At 29.9% G+C, this 18,469-nt stretch overlaps 2 non-coding genes across 2 annotated transcripts; one reads left to right on the top strand and one right to left on the bottom strand.

Moving 5' to 3' along the window:
* Positions 1–826: 826 nt before the first annotated feature.
* Positions 827–899, bottom strand: Trnat-ugu. Its single transcript has one exon. It is a non-coding gene; the product is annotated as a tRNA-Thr (tRNA).
* A 229-nt stretch (positions 900–1,128) lies between these two features.
* Trnat-ugu lies at positions 1,129–1,201 on the top strand. The gene has a single exon. It is a non-coding gene; the product is annotated as a tRNA-Thr (tRNA).
* The last annotated feature ends 17,268 nt before the right edge of the window (positions 1,202–18,469 follow it).

Below are 18,469 nucleotides of genomic sequence, written 5' to 3'. Positions count from 1 at the left end.
GTCCAACATTCTGCACCAAAATTAAAAACTCAAACTGATCAGAACAATCAGTTGAACAATATGATGATTAATTTTAATAAAAATTGGTCCCAGTCAATAGTTTGTAATTAAATGTTAAGTAAATTGGTGTGTTTAAAGAAACTTGACTTTTTATTATAGTTCTTGGAAACGTAGTTGAATTATAAAAAATTATAAAAGTTTATTATAGTTGTAAATATATTATTATATAATGATATTAAAAGTTATAAATAATGATGATAATGATAATTAAGGATTATAAACAAATGATTTGTACATTTATTAAAGCCGATTAAATCGCTTATAATTAACAAAATTTCTTATTTTAATGATCGTTACTCAATTGTTAATAGAAAATTCGATTTTTTTCAGTAGTTAATAGAAAATTTCATCTTTTAACAAATCCATAAAAAATAGCTCGCTTTGCTCGAGTAATCAGAATATTTCAATACATAAATCGATTATAAGTTATAGTAACCGCAAAAATTGGAAATAATTTTTTTTATATATCTTTACATACCTTTTTAGACAAACACATATATAAATTTTAACCTTATAAGACAAGATTTATTTTAATTTAATGCATATACATCTTGCTCAGAAAAGTGAACCACTCGCCTCGTCTGGCAGGTACTTTTGAACTTCGAAAGTACGTGTGTATGTGTATGTAAACCGAATTAGGTGTATGTAAAGGCTACTTACACCTAGTTTTATTATTTAAATGCATATGCAATAAAATTTATCTACACTGTTTTGACAAAAATCAAAGTTTTAGTAAATAAAATAAGCATAATGTTTCACAAAAATATGCCCCCAATGAGAATCGAACTCAGGACCCCTGGTTTACAAGACCAGTGCTCTAACCACTGAGCTATGGAGGCTTAGTTAATGACCAAATAATTATTGTCACGTTTGGGTTTACTACCGTGGTAATTTATTCAATCAGTTTAATAAGTTTCGAAAAAAAATATCTTCGATTATTTTGATTTAATTATTATTGACTTATACATAAGAGACGTATGTAAAAATTAAAAAACCTTAATTATATTTTATTGAATAATTGTTTATTATTATATAAAATTAATTAGGTAATTAATTATTTAATACCAAGCCTCCATAGCTCAGGGGTTAGAGCACTGGTCTTGTAAACCAGTGGTCGTGAGTTCGATTCTCACTGGGGGCAATTAATTTTTTTAAGAAATGCTTATTAAAATTTTGTTTTTCTTAATGCAGCGATCATAAATTATGCTGCTATAAAATAATCTATATGATTTGATTAGTTTTAGCTATTTATTGCTCATTTTCTCGTATCAAAAAAACACGCTAGTCTACACACAACCTGGATGATAATGTAATACATACTAGATCATCGTTGAATAAGTTCTAACAAAAATTAAGTAACATTTTTTTAAAACTTATCACAAAACTAAATGGCACATGATAGTTCTATCTTCGTGAATCAAGTGGCTGGGCCTGTCTCTTCGAATAAAAACAATTATTCACATCATCAGTATGAGTCGAAAACATAAACCTTATAATTTATTATGAGGTCTATGGTCGAAAATTCTTCAAATCTATTTATTCTTTCTTTTCATTACGTGGACAAATTATTGTATCTGAGTCCACTTTTATACGTACCATATATGTATCTGAACACACTACATATCAATTTTAGTAAAGTATATAACAAAATGATTTTTTGCGATCTCAATCATTTACGCTACGGTAAGTTAGTTACAAAAAAAAGAGCCAGGACATACGACTGGTATAGTATTGAACAAAACTAAAATCCTATATTACACTTAACACATTTGTAACTTCAATTTTTATTAACTTCCAGAAGGAGAAGTTTATGTTTTCGCCAATAACATAATTTGAAAAAATATACATATATCTGTGTGTATATGAGACGATTTTTGTCTTTTGGTCGACGTTTTTTTAACATCTGGGTAGATTTCAAGAATTTAAAAGTTATTTGATAGATTTCGATAAAGACTATTAATTTTTGAATTTTTAAAATCGATTCAAGATTATGGCCTACAGGACAAAGCTTCCAGTAAAAAATAATTTGAAAACATGCAAAAAATTGTTTTTTTTTGGAAAGTAGCATTTACCCAAAAATGTGGCACAAAACAAGTCAGTACTAGCTTCTTGAAGTTATAAATATTATTATAAAAGTAAAGTTAGTATGTATTGCAATTTCAGTGATAATTGATGAAGGTATTATGAACCATGTTGGTAAAAAGTGACTGTTGGGAATCAAAGATAGTACCAGGATACAAAAAAATAAATGCATTTCTTGCAGACCTATTTTTTCATTGAACTATAAGTAGAAACAAAATCAACGATATTCTTAAGTTTTATGTGATTTGGCAACAGGTTAATTTGCTATGATTTTGTAATTATTATATAAAACTGTCAAAATTGTTACTACTGGTACAAATATCTCGAATTTGTACAATTAAAGTTAAATGTATCGAAGTTGTTCTGAATTGCTTTTTACTGATGCAAAAGTATTGCCTACTCGTATAAGTCTAATGCAGATGTTTGTCTCGATAAGAAGTTTTAAATTGAATACTGTAAAAAAATAAAACCATCGACATTTGCTCTAAATAGTCTAAATGCAAAAAATATGTGTGCGGAATATGTACATTGGAATCACTTACTTAGATATGAAAATGTGAGGAGCAATGCCTAAAATAAACTAGAATAATGTAATAAAAATCTGTATTTATTACGTTTATGAAAGAAAATATATTCATTAATCATAATAAATTGTATTTCCAGATTTATTTCCAATTTAACTTCTACGTTTCATACACTCAAGCAGATCGGGTCTTTTGACACGTTATGGTAGAAATACTTATACGAAAAGCGGCGGTATGATTGATGTTAACAAAACTAGTTAGTATTAGTATTTAGCCTTGAGGCAAGTTACATGAACTTCCCGATATGTGTAAATAATCGACTTAATCAATAATAAACAAATTAATTTATGAGTGATTAGAAGTATTCCGAGTGAATTTATTACACATAATTGAAAACGAACGAACACGTTAACTCGGCGTATTTTCTAGAAGCAAACTTTCGATTTTTATATTTGAACCAGTTTCCGTAGGACTTTAATGATGGTTTATCAAGTACTCTAACGTTATACCAAGTAAATCGTCTAATTTTAATTTTAACAAACGTCAACAAAACTACTCATTTTCTCAAACTTTGATGATTTTTTAAAATTAAAGTACTTTGTCGTAAGGCCGTAATATTTTAGTAAGTTCTATAAGACTATGATATACATCGCCAAGGAAAGTTTCATAAAAATCGGCTTAATTTTTTTTTACAGTTTTTTTAACATTTTTTTTTAATTACAAGAAAACGGCTCGGTAGATTTTTACCTAAAACTAATCAGTATCATTCCCAACTAATATCTTTCGAACAGTTCTTGATTTTTTAAAATCGATTTGGTAGAATAAGCTTAAATGTGGACGAAAAGTTTAACAGTCTTTTTCAAATTACAAAGAAACGGCTCGGCAGATCGTCTCACAAAACTGACAAACTATAGTGCTCATTGAGATACATCGAATGGTTTTTAAATTTCTGAATTAGGTTCAGGCGTTTTTGAGCAAACGTCGATGAAAAGTCTAATTTTGATAAATGCCAAAAAAACAATACCAATTTTTGTAAACTTTGACGAATTTTTAAAGCTAAACAAGTTGTCGTAGGGTGGTAATATTTTAGTATGAACTAGAAGACTATGATATCTACCGTCAAAAAAATCATAAAAATCGTCGATTTCTTTTTTAAACTTTATTACAAGAAAACGGCCCGGCCGATTTTTGCCAAAAACTAATCAGCACGATTCCCAATCAATATCTTTCGAACGGTTTTTGAATTTTCAAAATCGATTCAGAATTGCGAGCTAAAACGTGGACGAAATTTTTTTCACTTTTCTGAGATTTACAAAGAAACGGCTTGGATGGTCGTCGCGCAAAATTGATAAACGCTAGTCCTTAACGAGATACATGGAATGGCTTTTAAATTTTTGAAATCGGTTCAGCCGTTTTTGAGAAAACGTCGATTTACGGCAAAAAATCTGTGCGTGCATACGCACACACACACACACACACACATACTTTTTACAAATTTTGTCTCATTCGATTCAGAATGGCTTGAAACGTCGATAAAACATAAAATTAGCGAATCGGATTTTTTGATGAAAACATAAACTTCTCCTTCGGGAAGTTATTAATCAATTTATAACATTAAACCTGTGAACACGTAAGCTTTTATTTAAGAAAACGGTATTGGTACGAAACTATTAAAGGGCATGTTCGTAATCACAACGGATTTTCCAAGTTCTCTTACCTGGGATCTTGTCCCATGACAGCTGCTTCTTGGTGATCCGCGTCCGGAGCGAGCCACGCGAAGTCTCCCGCGCTCGCAGCACTCAACGGGTGGAAGGATGTGGGCCGACGCTTGAAACATTCCGGAACGTCGTTGTCATCGATGTCTGCCTCCGCATCTGAACGAGCACTTCTGAAATGTAAAATCACTATATTAAAAACTTAATAGATATATAAAATACTAGCTGTAAGTGGAATTCTGTCTTAAGGCAATTAAGGCATCGTGCCTTAAGGCAAATTGCTGAAACTTCCTGTACCAAATATTATTATTTTTTTAAAAACGATTAACATTTTTGAAAAAATTTTATTTCGAAAAAATAATATTTTTGAGAAACTATAAATTGGACAAAAAATTACGTTTTTTTGAAAAAAAAAAATTAAAAAAAAATGTTTTAAAAAAAAATTTTTTTTTTTTGAAAAAAAAAATGTTTTCTATATTTTGACATATTTTGGAAGATCAGAACTTTTTTTCAAAACAATCGAACTGCTTCAACTGTATAGAGACAAAATATAAAGCGCGTACGCGTCGCATAAACATTGGTACGGAACCCATAGGAATGTAAACATAATTTATACTTATTGTTAAAGTCTCTATAAAATATCTGATAATGATATCTGAAATGGCATTTTTTTTACTTTTTTTGTTAGATTTCCGAAACCGCTAGGCCTGCCCTTATGAAAATTTGATCAATTCTTCATCTTTTCAATACAAGTAAAATGTTTTTTGAATTATTAAAATCGGACGCTCCGTTCTCTTAAAAACTGAGGTACTGTTTTTGGCACTTTTTGCCCCATATCTTCGGAACGGCTAGATCTGCCTTTGCCAAAAACTAATCAGCACGTTTCCTTATCAATACGAATCGAATGTTTTTTGAATTATTCAAATTGCTTCATCCGTGTTCCCGAAATCATCGACGAAAATTTGTATCCGCACACACATACATACACACACACACATCCATTTTTTCTAAGGTATGCCAGAATATTCAGAAACCTCTGAAACGTAAAGATATATAAAAATTTTCATTTTCGATTTTTTTGCGATTACTATAACTTACCCTACGGGAAGTTAATAAATCATAATATGATAATCATGATATGATGTACAAAGATTTTTAGAAAAAAATATTGAACGTAGAAAGAAAACGAGTCTAAAAACCCGGATAAACAAAATTCTGGAGACCATTTTTGAATCAAATATGGGTAGAGCGATGCCTAAAGGTCAGCAGATAAAAAGGTTCATCAACAATAAGTGATACTATTTTAAAGTAGAAGGCAACATATATGTAACCAGCCATCATCTTAATTTTTACGACGTCGCTATCAGAGGATACACGGAAGAGTATCAATATTCATAGCAAAAGTATTTTTTTGGTTGAAAGTTTTTTTGCATTTAAGCTTTTGTATTTAGTTCATAATACCTGAATTAAATATTTAGATATACAATATTTAATTTTTTTGGTATGATGTATTACTATTTTTAATTTAGTTTCAACAGTTTTTTTTTAATCTCTATAAACCTCTATAAAAGCTTACACGTGGGTGAAAAGAACCAATTTAAACTTTACTTATATTGGCAAAGGTGTAAGCAATAAGAAATAGTAAATAAAAAAATAAAGTGTAAATAAATAATTTAAAAAAATTACAAGAGATAAATTAAATTAATAGTTATTCGAACTCTGCTGATGAAAATTTCTTTCGAAATACCAGGTCAAGTTCATATACAATGAAATCTTTGTAAAATATGTTCACATAAAATTAAATAAAGTTTGTATTTCACATTTGTTAAATAATGCTGCCATCATTTCGCAAAATTCTTTTTTTTAAATTTTCTTATAAATTACAATTTGTCTATATCAAAAGACATTAAAGAATTAATTTAATAAATAACATTGAATTTTAAAAAGAAAACCCAGTGGTTTACCTTTTATTAATGTACTAAATGTTTTGGTATTATAAAGAAAAACTAGTGGTGTATGTCATCTTTAAGGCAAATTGCTGGAACCTTCCGTACCGTAACGAAATGGTTGAGGAATATTAAATGTTTTCAAATAGATTATTATAAATAAATACTGTAGCATTGTCTAATATTTATAAGAATTATATTAACTGAATTGCATAGTTAACATTATTTATTTAAAGAATATAAGTGAAATTTAGCAAGAATTAAAATTAAAATCTGAATTATTTTCGATATACAAAAAAAAAAAAATTGTGCAGAAAAAACTGCCATTTTTTGTACATTTTGCTGGACCTGTCTTTAGCAAAAACTAATCACCACTTCTCCCCATCATTACAAACTGAATGTTTTTCAAATCATTCAAATCGGATACTCCGTTCTCTCAAAATCTCGATACATGGTGTTGTAAAGATATCAGTTCATTTGGATGTTGGTCAAAATTGCATTTGCTGTTAAGGGCACTCCTTTTGATTTCTTCTCTGATAGTGAGAGTATCTTGGCGCGGATATTGCCTGTTAAGTATTTTATTTTGAAAAAGTTGCATTATTTGTTCATTACTGACTTTTAGCAGCACTGTACATTAATAGTTTTGATCTACTACTGAGGAGCTAATCCATCGACCTTCGAAGGTGTTGTAGATGTTCGCGCTGTTTTTGGATATAGATTTTCCAGTTCAGTTTTTTGTCGAGGTACATCCCCAAATACTTTACTTGATTACGGTTTGGAATTTGAGCATTATATATTTTGACGGGGCAAAATTCTTTTAAAATTAAGAAAAGACATTGGATGTATTCACTGGTGGCTGTCCCTTCTTACCATGCCCATGGGGCCAAAAGGAACAGATGACAAATTGTAGAAAAATTGAAAAAAACATATTTCTATAATTAGGAGTTAACTGGGAATTTTACTGAACATAGTTTGTTAGTTATTTGTTTGATACATGTCATGCGCCGTCATGTAGTTTAAACTACAATTTAATTTAAACAGTATAACTGATGCATGCTATTAGAACTATTGAAAGTCAGATTGATTTAGAGTTTCTAGTTTGCAAAGAAACAAAGGGTTTAGCATGTTAGAATATACAGAATACAATATTGGAATAGTACAATTAAAATAGAAATTATACTATTTTTGATTTTTTGTGCAATTAGCGATTTTATAGATATTAAAACAGAAATGTTATAGATATTACGATTGCTGTAATTTAAAGTTTTTTAAATTATACTAAAACAATAAATTTATAATATTTTTAAATTATATATATATATATATCCATTTTAACATTTACAATCATCATTAGTTATAATAATATTTATAATATAATAGGTATTAGATAACTGTTCCGATTGTTATATAAAATAAATAGAAAACAAATTTTACAATTATTTTTGATAACATTGAATATTATTACGTGCTTTTATTAAGCACGAATATGTGAATAATTTATGTTTTTCATTAATTTTTCTCTATTTATTGATTCTACAATGTTATAAATCTGTATAAAACTAAAACCATTATAACTATTATATTTTCCATTTGCCAATAATACTTCAGTTTCATATAATATAATATAGCAGCGCAAGATTGTTTAGTTTATTCAATTTTGTGTGTTCTGCATTTGGTTTTAAAACTCCGTTTGTTATACTAAATTGTGTCTTAAACTTTCCGATCTAATGACACAGAAAGTTTTGCTTAATTTTCTATTTACATAGTATTCTTTTGATTGAATCTCTATGTTTTAAGCACGCCATCTCCTCTAGGTGGAGAAACAAAAAGAATTTGCTTGGGTTTAAGTCTGGGAAGTAATACGAAGTGCCAAATAATTTAAACAATGCTTTATAGATTATAAAAATAATCAATTAAAACAATTCCATAGCTATCCCAAAAAGTGTCACCATAAGTTTTCCAGCTAAAAAACATTATTCGAACTGTATTTATGTTTCTGATATTCAAGCCGCATATATACTGCAGTAATTAATTGCTGCCACCAACTGCCGCAAAAAATCGTTGAAAATGTTGATTCAAAAATAGCACCCAGCACACGGTTGTATAAAAATGTGAAAATTGATTTGATGTATGATAACCTAAATTAAATCTCCTCTATCCATCCTTAATTTTGTTATATTTTACCAGTCTTTTGTAAACTCTAGCAATGTTATTGCTAGTAGTTACAGTTTTTGTTTGCTCAAATTTTTAAAATGGTAAATACTTGTTTATCTATAGGTAAATGAGCCCTAATACATTGAGTATAAGCTAACTTGATGTGTGTGAAAGTATTGTCTTTCAAAAGTAAAAATTTAATAACAGTTTGATACTTGTTCATTTTAACAAAAGCGCTCTCATCTATTCACTGTGACATCAACTAAAAACTGCGCGTCGGAAAATAGCCAAAACTTTACAGATTACTTTTAGATTTAGTGTCAATAGATGCACAAGTACGATCACTAGTTTTTATTGATGAGTGAATGGCCATAGGTTGTCGCAAACTTTTCAGCCGTCCACCGCAGAAGAAATTTGGTTATTAAATAGTTTTTAAAACTTTAAATTTTGAACAGTCACTTTGTCATTTAAATTATTTTCACTAACAAAAATCGATTATGAAACTTTACACTAGAACAAGGAAACTTAACAGCCGTTCATTGGATGAATTTTAGTTTTACTAAACACGATGGATTTTAGATTAACGAATTCAAATGAATCTAAAATTCTAGACGATGTTATAAATTAATTCGTGATTCTTCTAAAAATACTTTTAATATAATTTTTTTTCGATAATAATTTTCTAGGTTACAATTGATAAATAACTAAGTCTGTTTTTACAAGAATTGCGTATTTTTTAATTCACCTACAGTGCAAAAAATTGAACTGAATTGAATTGAATTGATTTGAATTGAATATTAATTTGACAAAAAATCTTTCTCACAATAAATCATTGTGAATGTTATCTCATTGCAGTGATACTTGCATTTGCAAGTTTTTCGAATTAAATTTATTACTAAATACAAACCGATTTGTCAACATACAATGGTTTTATATTCAATTTGATGACTACTGGTAAAATACTTCTTAAAATAAAATAAAACTAGTTGGTATTGGTATTTAGCCTTGAGGCAAGTTACATGAACTTCCCGATATTATTATTATTATTAATTTATTACACATAATTGAAAACGAACCAATACGTTAACTCGGAGTATTTTCAAAAAGCAACTTTTCAAAAATCAACAATTATTATATTTGAACTAGTTTCCGTAGGATTTTAATGGTTTAGTATGTTTATTAAGACCAAGTACTATATTGTTATACCAAGTAAATCGTCTAATTTTAATTTTAGCTAACGTCAAAAAAACTACTCATTTTCTCAAATTTCGATGAATTTTTAAAACTAAACTACTTGTCGTAAGGCTGTAATATTAGAGTAAGTTCTATAAGACCATGATATATATCGCTAAAAAAATCCATGAAAATCGGCTTAAATTTTTTTTTCAACAGTTAATTACAAGAAAACGGCTCGGTAGATTTTTACCTAAAACTAATCAGTACCATTTCCAACTAATATCTTTCAAACAGTTTTTGATTTTTTAAAATCGGTTCGGTAGGATGAGCTTAAATGTGGACAAGTTTAACACTTTTTTTCAAATTACAAAGAAACGGCTTGGCAGATCGTCGCACAAAACTGACAAACGATAGTCCTCATCGAAATACATCAAATATTGGTTAGACCTCTTAGCTTCAGTTGAAGTTATTATTCAAAACGTAAAACATTCAAAGAAGTTATATATAAAGTATTCTAAATAAATATTTCTTGAAGATAAATTTAAAAAGGAACAGCATTCAATATACGATTAAAATGTCTTTTTTACTTTATAAGTTGAATATAATATGTTTTGCATAAAATCTTGAACAGGTTCAATTTTAAAAAAATGACATGATTCAGCATGCTTTGATTCGAATATTTTTCTCTAGTAGTTTAGCACAGTCATAATATCTAATAATTAGGTAAATACATAATTGCCTCTTTATTCCAGAAAATCCATGAAATGATATCGTTTACCCGAAAACCGCAAGAACAGGCATAAAATCTATTGCGTAATCGAAAGTAGTCCCAAGAGAACTTTAGGCAATGAACGAATGCAAGAAACGTGGTCACACCTTGTAGATTACCTTTACTACCTTGGGCAAGGGTGTTCACATTTATGTATAGGATCTTTCTTGTATATTAAAAAAACCAAAAATATAATGGCTCTATATTTTTAGTAAAATAAACCATCTTATGAATTTCTTTTTCATATAATGTGCAAATAAATTTGAGCTTATAAAATTTATAGCTAATTTATTAAACATTTAGTAGAGAAAGTTTAACGTAAGAAGTAAATACTTTCTGTTGTTGGTTTTTTACCGTTTAATCATCTCAGCGCATACACCAAAATACTACAAAACTACATTACTACAAAATTTTATAAATATTAATAGATAATTTTAGTGATTTATTTTTTTATCTAAGGCAAAATATAGGCAAATATTACAATTTTTGTCGTTTTCCTGTTCATTAATCCTTAAATGACCTGCGGAACGGATTTCTGCAACGCTTTTGTCATATCTGTTGAGTTGTATAAAAAATACTCAATACTGATGAAAAAAGCGTTGCAGGAATCTGTTGCACAGGTCATTTAATGATTAAAGGACCAAGAAACGATTGAAATTCAAAGATTTCAATTATCATGCAGAAAAAAAATGTCAGTCAGAGCTTTATTATTTTTATTTTTTTTAATACATTGTCATTTGACCTCCAATTTTGACTTTAGATTCGTGTTCAGCGGTGAAACATACATTAGAGAACATATGTGCAATTATTCGTACGTTTGGAAAACATAGTTTCGAATTGATTTGTACGTTTAGAGTTACAAAATATATTGTTTAATTTTCTCATAAATACATAAAGAAATACTTGGTATTCATATCTATAAACTGATAAACAGTAATTTGATTAGTAGAGCTTTTACGAGAACTTTTGAATGCTCTGTGGTCACTGCATTTGTACTTGAAAGTTTTAAAGAGTAATTATCGTAACATCTAAAAGACATTTCGGCAATTTCTTATGGCTATCTCATATTTCATTCAACAGTTCTGCCAGTTTCCTTAATCTGGAACTGCCCAGCTATTTCAGCAAAACTGGCGGTATTTCATCGTTTCTCGTTGCTTTTATTCCTTCCACGTCTTTTATTGCTCACTTGACTTCAATTTTTAGTATGCACGTTCGTTTATCGTCTTCATTCATTTCTTCGACTGTTAAAATCGCAATGTGATGTGGACTATTTTACCTGGTTTTGTGATCATTTTGCCTTTCAAATATTGTCCTTTCTAATTCTATTTTCGTATATTTTTATACTTTTACCTCTACGATACGTAACTAAAACTTACATGATGGATATTTGTTGATTGGTACTGCACTTTTCATTGTAATTAATTTGTTATATTTCGAGCGTATGAATGAACCGATTTGAAAAATTCTAAAAGCAATCGTTTTCTATTGAAAAGAAGATGTGCTGATTAGTTTTTGGCAAAAATAGGTCCAGCCGTTACGGAATTACGAAGCAAAGGGTGCAGAAAATAGCAACCGAGTTTCTAAGAAAACGGAGTATCCGATTTGAATTATCCAAAAAACATTCTGCTTGTTTTGGCAAAACAATTGTTTTTAGATTTTTTTCAAAAACAATTTTTTTGTACATCGACAATTATTCTTAATTAGATTATAATTTTAATTCTGGCTAAAGTTCTGAAGCTCACTTATATACTTTGAATAAACAATTTTAAATTTGTAATTGAGTTTATATAGTTCTTTTAAATATTAGAAAATGTTACAGTATTTATAGTAATCTAAACATTTAATATTTCTTGATCATTTCGTTACGGTACGGGAAGTTCCAGCAATTTGCCTTAAGGCACGATGCCATACACCGCTAGTTTGCGATTTTGTTAGCAAAGACTATTATAAGTCAATATAATCACAAAAGGCGTTAATTTTATTTTATTCAAATAAAAATCTATGCTATTTAGTTCTAAACTATATTATATATTCAATGTTTATTTTCATATATGTTCTTTGAAAACTAAAACATTAAAATTTATGAGTCATAACTTGTAATGACAAGAAACTCTGAAGTAGATATGATAAAAACTCAAGATGACTTGATTGAGTTATAGATGTGTTTTGGTTAAACCCTGGAAAAGTACATGTTTGTGAAAGCAAACAATCGAGAAAAATAATAAAAGTTTCAGTCATAAGGGAGAGGTGACATGAAAAATAAATTTGTATTTGATAGGTTTTATGAGAGAAATACAAATTAGGTTAGTGGTGCATGGCATCGTGCCTTAAGTAAAATTGCTGGAACTTCCTGTATCGTAATTTAAATTTTTTAAAAGCTTTAATTTTTTTAAAAAAACTTTGGAAATATTAAATTTTTGAAGAAAAATGGATTTGAAAAATTTGAATTATTTTAATTTTATTGAAAATTTTGAATTTTTGAACCCCTGAATATTTCTTGATTATCTAATATTTTATTATAATATACACCATATACACACTTACAATTAGATTTTTTTTTGGAGTCTTCGAGTCTTCGCTTTGGCTTTCGTCGAAGGCAAGTTTCTTTGCAATTTTATACCATGTAGCACTTTTTCTGTTTTTTGCCATAAGCAGTTTTCAAAATGCCGTACTTTCAAGCCACAATATTTTTTAATGTTTATTTTGGTAGACGAATACCGCTGCAACCAAAATGCTGGAAAATTCGTCATTACAAGTAGTGGTAGATGATGTCGTCGCCAAGATGTTCGAATTTTGTACACACCTTGTGTAGATACACGATACTAGTTTTCTGATCTCCAGAACTTCATTACTTTTATTCATAGTTTGACTAGAATTTTACAAATAAAATAAATAAATAAATAAATTACACAAACTACCAAGAGCCTTGACGGCCCATAAAATTGTTTGCACTTTGGGTGTCGATATAAAACTGCCTTTATTTTTTCTTAACAAAATTAAATTCCTCAATAATGTGGTGGGATTCTGGAGCATTCGATGAATGAAAAAGACAAAACGATTACTTTTTGCTAATTAAACAAAATGTTTTTAATATAGGTTATGTTAATGGTAAAATAAAATTTATTACTTTGATAATATTTACATAACAGTATTCTATTTATACAATAATACAAGGTATATTATTCCTTTGGGCAGGCAGTCGAAATAGAATGATTTTGTTGAAACTTCTTTCTTTAATACCATGATGGAGATACCCCCTCTTTCACTCCTAGATAGATATCCTCATCAGGTCCGCATTCTATATATATAATTTTGTATTCTAACACCTCCCCTCAAAATTATATTTATTATACTATTTGCAGTCCATCCATTCCAATTCTCCTCAGACACTCTTCGTATTTTTCTAGTCAAACCTTTAGTAAGCCACCGGAGAATATGTCTCACAAAAATCTTCACCATATTTTTGTGAACATCTTTTTGCAACTAACCGCACCTTTTTTCTATTAGGTTCTCCATCTAATTTTGTTGTAAAAACAAATCTGTTTTCAATAACTTTCTTTTGTGTGGGTCGCTCAACTATGTCCCATGACTTATTTTTGATTTGCGCATGGTACTCGTCTTCTAACGCTTTCCTCCATTCGTCAGCATCACCTAGCTGACTAGCTTGTTCCCAAGTCGTAATATTAATTTTGGATATATTAAAAGCATTTTCAAATATTTCACATTTTTCACTAATCACATTGTTTTCGTTTGAAATCCCATCATCAACCTCCCCTTCTCCAGAGGATCCTCCTAATGTATCTTTGATCATCTCTTTATTAATTTGATATTCTTTTCGCGGCCTTCCCGCATGACCTGTCCGAATAATCCTAGGACGCCCTTTTCCACGTTTTGATTGCTGCTGTGCTGGTCTTTCATGGTTTGTATTTTGTTCGACATTTCCTAATTTTAAATATACATCATAACCATTTTCACTATATATCTCACTATATTCATTATTAAATCCAGAATAGTTCAAGAATCTAACGTCTCTGCTCTCAATTATCTTATTGCTTCCCGGTATATATATTCGATAAGCCTTAGCATTTTATTCGAATAACCAACAAAGGTTCCAGGTTTAGATTTCGAATCAAATTTTCCTTTGATATTTCCATTTTTAATCAAAACATATGCTTTTGATCCAAATATTTGTAAATAACCTAAATTTGGAATTTTTCCAGTCCATACCGTATATGGTATACATCCATCTAGTGCACTTGTTGGACATCTGTTTCTAGTGTAATTGGCATTGCAAACAGCCTCAGCCCAAAACCGTTGTGGTGCCCCCGCTTGCTTTAACATGCAACGTGCCATTTCTATCAATGTCCGGTTCTTCCTTTCGGCTACACCATTTTGTTGAGGCGTATACGGTGAAGTAAGCCGTCTTTTGATACCATCATTATTTAAAAAATTATTGAATTCATTATTACAATATTCTCTGCCATTATCTGTCTGCAACGCTTTAATCTTGTGTCCAGTTTTGTTTTCTACATACATTTTATATTGCTTAAATGCACTCAGTACTTCGGATTTACACTTTATGAAATATACTTCACACCAACGTGATGCATCATCAATAAACGTCACAAAATATTTCATACCTGAGAATGAAGGAGCTCTCATTGACCCACATACATCACTGTGTATAATTTCCAATAAATTCTTTGTACGAATCCCCTTCGATCTTGGAAAGGATAGTCTCGTTTGTTTTTCACTAACACAGATTTCACAATTTGTTAACCTTTTATTAATATTCATATTTAAACCGTGCACTCTTTTATTTTTAACCATTGCTTTAATGTCATATTCATTCAAGTGCCCTAACTTTTTGTGCCACACATCAATACTCTTCGTATTTTCACTCACACTTTTCGCTGAATTCACTTTTTCATTAATATAATATAAATCACCTCGACGACGTGCTTTCAATTCAACCTTGCCTTCTTTAGTCAGAAATGCACTCTTTCGTGTAAAAATCACTTTATATCCATTATCAGTGGCTTTAGATACTGATAATAAATTAATTCGTAAATCTGGAACATATAACACATTTTCTAATCTCACGTGTTTATCCTTATTTTGTTCAAACGTGGTCTGAATATTCCCAATTCCTTTAATAACAGTACAGTCGTTATTAGCCAGTTTCAATTCCGCATTTGATCGATTAAGGTTTTCAAAATTATTCTTTTGATGACACATATGGCTTGTACACCCGCTATCTAAGCACCAAATATTGTCTGGTAATGATGATTGTTCATTAAAGCCAAACAACACGCTTTGTTCACTACTATATGTTGTGGACTGCTTATCGGCTGGATACCTCGATCGGCAGTCTCGAGCAAAATGTCCTCCTTTTTCGCATCTATGACACTTTATTTGCCGACGTGATTCAACTTTGGTTACGCAATCACGTGCAAAATGTCCGACTTTCTTACATTTATGGCATATACTTCTTCGATATGCAGCATTCGATTTATGATCTGATGGCTCCTTATTTATTCTTTCCGAATAAAGTATCCCCTGTGAATGTTTATTTTCCTCATCTAGTTTGTTGCCTTGGATTCTGTCAAACAATCTAATTTTTAAAACTTCCAGTGTTGGCAACTTCTCCTGCGCTTCTATGGATTCTTTAAACATTGCGAATGATTCAGGGAGACTGTGCATTAGTAACGTTACCAGCATTTCGTCTGGGACTACAATGCCGATATCGTTGAGTTTCGCAGCAGTTTCACAAAAATCTGTCACATGTTTTGCCAAATCATCGCCTTCATGCATCTTTAATGTTACACATTTTTTCATGAGAGTTGTTCGCCTCGTTGCACCCCGACTTTCGAATAGTTCCTGCAATTTGTCCCATATCGCTTTCGCGGAACCGAGACGCGCGCACATTTTTAATTCTTTTCCTCTCATGTGTAGTACCAAATCAGATTGCGCTTTTCCGTCATTTATAACCCATTCCGCATATTTTTCGGCGGTCAATGGTTTCGCTATTTCGCCGCTTACATATCCCCATAAGTCATTCTTCTTCAGAATGGCTGTTAAATGAATTTTCCATTCATCATAGTTCTCCTCGCACAATGGTTCGATTTTGATTGAAGACGTCATATTTTTGTAAACAACACTACACTTTAAAATCTATACTTCAAAAACACTCACTGTTTACGTCAGGATCCCGTTACTCGTTATCAGTCGCTGGATTCTCGAACTCGCTCAGTACGCTGGGATTCTACCTGGGATTTCACCTGTGATTCTTCCTGGGATTTCACCTGGGCCCATAACCAATGTTAATGGTAAAATAAAATTTATTACTTTGATAATATTTACATAACAGTATTCTATTTATACAATAATACAAGGTATATTATTCCTTTGGGCAGGCAGTCGAAATAGAATGATTTTGTTGAAACTTCTTTCTTTTATACCATGATGGAGATACCCCCTCTTTCACTCCTAGATAGATATCCTCATCAGGTCCGCATTCTATATATATAATTTTGTATTCTAACAGGTTACGCTGATAATTATTGACGCAAGTTCTGAGCATTTCGTGAAAGAATATTAGTTCAAATGGTTGAAGATTGAATATGAGATGTTGATATTATATATATATATATATATATATATATATATATATATATATATATATATAATTTCCACATAAAAAGCAGAGTGGTTAACCACGGGGTTACCCTCTCGAGACATAATATTTTAAGATGTAGAACAGAAATTATTTATAGAATATGTAGTTCTCATAAGCTGTTGAAATATAAAAACATTAATCATATTTAGCTGCTACAAATTTAAAGTAATTCATTTACATATATTTAACATTAGAAAATTTGAAATTATTAATTTAATAATTATTTTCTTAGCAGACATACTAGTTGAATATTGTAAGAAACACTTTAACAATTTTACACTGTAACAAATTTACGCTGTAACAATTTTGTAATAATTGATGTAAGTCCATTTAATCACAAATATACTTGTTCCTGGTCATACAGTTTCATGTACGTGGTTAATAACTCTATTTAAAACCACACGTTTTCGTTCAAAATAATACAATCAAATCACAAAAAAAAGAGAAAACAATTAAAAAAAAATATTTATGAGTAACAGATATGTATAACAACTTGAATACGATTTATTTCTTCTTGATCATTACAGTTGCTATACTAATTTTTAATACTGATTTTTGATTTTAATTAGGCATTATTTAATTTATGAATCACATTTGTAACAACTTGGTAAACTTTAATAGATGTGAATTATACTTAAACAACCCTGAAACCCGTTTTACAACGTATGATACCGGATACTGATAAACTTGTAAAGTGCTGAAGTAAAAGATATAAGATAAGTGTTATTTGTGAAGTTGAAGATTTATGCACTTGTGTACTACGATCCGTACAGATTCGAAAACAATTTGTTACATAATATATTAGGTCAGAAGTTTATACTTATGCGCAATCAAATTGTGATTACAACTTACATTATACGAAATATCATCATAATTAGAAGAAGACAAGCATTGAATGATTGTGACACTTGCCCTTTTCTTGTATGATTTGATTTTCATATATCTTTACGTTTCAAATGTTTTTGGCATACCTTTGAAAGTATGGATGTATGTGTGTGTGCGGATACAAATTTTTGTCGACGATTTTGGCAACACGGGTCAATCGATTCGAATAATTCAAAAAAGATTTGATTCGTATTGATAAGGGGACATGTTGATTAGTTTAGCTTTAGATTAAGCAAGTCGAGCTGTTTCGAAGATATGGGGCAGAAAGTATCAAAAATGGTAAATGATTTTTTGAGAGAACAAAGCCTACGATTAGAATAAAAACATTTGATTTGTATTGATGAAATGAAGAACTGAGGAAATTTTTGGGAAGGTTTTGAAAACCCAATAAAGAAGCGAAAAAAAATGTTGGACAAAAATGATCATTAGACATATGCACATCAAGTTATCACATATTTTATAGACATTTTAATGATAAG

This window comes from Ctenocephalides felis, unplaced genomic scaffold (genome assembly GCF_003426905.1).
Source record: "Ctenocephalides felis isolate EL2017-DRISC unplaced genomic scaffold, ASM342690v1 CF-g0.4_SCAFFOLD_01886, whole genome shotgun sequence".
Classification (NCBI taxonomy): domain Eukaryota; kingdom Metazoa; phylum Arthropoda; class Insecta; order Siphonaptera; family Pulicidae; genus Ctenocephalides; species Ctenocephalides felis.
This window is presented reverse-complemented; position numbering and strand designations above follow the sequence as displayed.